The sequence below is a fragment of the Galeopterus variegatus genome, unplaced genomic scaffold, assembly GCF_000696425.1.
Source record: "Galeopterus variegatus unplaced genomic scaffold, G_variegatus-3.0.2 Scaffold1526, whole genome shotgun sequence".
Lineage (NCBI taxonomy): Eukaryota > Metazoa > Chordata > Mammalia > Dermoptera > Cynocephalidae > Galeopterus > Galeopterus variegatus.
Genome location: NW_007727637.1, coordinates 20,809 through 23,120, shown reverse-complemented (window position 1 = coordinate 23,120; position 2,312 = coordinate 20,809).

Sequence of the window (2,312 nt, the reverse complement as noted above, 5' to 3'; positions counted from 1 at the left end):
TCCTCTGTTTCTGAAATAACAGTTTAAACTCACTCAGGGGATTACTCTAATGATCCACTAGCTTTTTATAAGCACTGAAAAGTAAAAGAGATATTTGTGCAGGAAAGTGTTTATCAGTTTCTAACATATTTCAAGAAAAAGTATAAGTGTGCTTAAATGATGCTGAACATCTCCATATGGATATTCCATGTGGCCTTTATCACTGAGGATAATATCTGCTATTGAGAGAACTTATCTTTTTTAATCACCTTGGCAAAAAATTAGTATTTTATAATCGACAAGGCAGACAAAATTCATAATGCTAAATATTTATTTTAACAAAATTACGCAAAAGAAAACATGATTTTCAATTGATGGCACATAGAAAAAATAGTGACAAATCAATCCTAGTGATAAATGAATAAATTTTACATTTTTTTCAATTTTCCAATTATAACCCTTAACTATTGATGCAAATTTAAATTAATAAGTCTAATATCTACATAATTGAGCACTGTGATATACATTCACTATGATATTCTTCTATATTAATAATTATTTTTATTGTAGAAGATAGGCTAATTACATGAAAATACATAATTAAAAGAGAAGAAAAAATGTGAACACATTCTCATATCAATGGTGGGCATACAACTGACTTGAATTCCTACAGAAAAAGTCAATTGAAGTTAAAGAGAACTGAAACTGTCATAAAAAATGTTGTACAAATGCCATGTTTAAGACAACTATGACATTAAAAAACATTTATTAAAATTTGAGGATCTCCTTCCAGTAGTGACAGAATTAAGACCTCACCAAAATGGCTCCTCCACAGAAAAAAAATAAAAAAATTGGACATTATAGCAAAAGTAGATACATGAAGGAAATGAAGAGTGAACAGAATCTTTCAGAATCTAGTGGTTAGTATATGCTCAAAAGAAAGAGGTAAATGATGTTAAAGTCCATTTTTTGAATTTTAGCCTGGGGTCAGGTGCATGAGGGAATCCAAAAAGGAAAAGTTCCAGAGAGGGTAACACCTAACACTCAATGCCCAGATCCGTGCCTGACCCCAGACATGTTCATGCACAGACAAGACTCAATGCAGCTCACCTAACAAGGGATATAAACTGAGACCAGAACTGCCACTGAAAAAGTTTTCAGTTTAATTCCAACCAAAATAATTACTTTTTGAAAGTTAAAAAGAAAAAAAAGTACTCATCTGAGAAAAAAAAAAAAATAACAGAATTCCAAACTCCCCAAACTTAACAAAAGGGCACTTCAAAAGTTCATGGAAATATTCATATTATCTTTTAATTCTATTTTTCCACAAACTTTTTGAAGTACCCTTGTATGTATATGTCTAAGATACAATGCAAAATTATGCAGACAATAAGTAGAGAACTAAGGAAATGTAACAAAGAGAAATCAGAGACAACTCTGAGATGACCCACACTTTGGAAGTAAGAAACAAGAATTTAAAAGTTGTTATAATACTATAATCCTCAATGAAATAAAGAAAAATACACAGTGAATGAAAATATTAGAAATTCTATCAGAAAAATAAAAATAAAGTAAAATGAATTGTAATGGGACATGAAAAATAGTTACATTGTATAATGATGAATATACTAATTATCCTGATTTGAACATCACATATTGCACACAGATATTGATATTCAATGCTGTACCCCACAGATATGTACAATCAACTGCATTCCAATAAAAATAAAAAAGTAAAAAAATAAAATAATCTAGAACTAAAAAAATTGAAATTAAAAATAAATTACTTGATAAATTTACCAGACAAGTGGAGATGACAGAGGAAAGTCTAAGTAAATTTTTAAAAATCAATACAAATTGTCTATGAAGGAAACAGATACAAAAATACTGAGAAAAATGAACAGCGCACCAAAGGCCTGTTGGACAATATTAAAAAGTCTGCCCAACATGTAATTGGAATCTAAGAAAAGGAGTGAGAAAAAAAGGCAGAAAAAAATCCAAAGAAATAATTTAAAATTTTTCTCCAATTTTATTAAAGGTAGAAATTTTCAGATATGACATGTGTAAAGAACACCGATCAAACTTTTGAAAGCTACAAAAAAGAGCAAATTCTGAAAGCAGGAAGAGAAAAACAACATACTAAGTACAGATTAACGACACATTCAACAGCTTACAGATGCCAGAAGAGAGGAGAATGACAGTACTTAAGTGCTAAAACAAAAAAATAATACTGTCAACCCAGAATCTTATATTCAGGGTATTCCACAAAATATCCTTCAAGAGTCACAGCAAAATAAAGCCTTTGTAAGATTAACAAAATAAATAAGGAAATA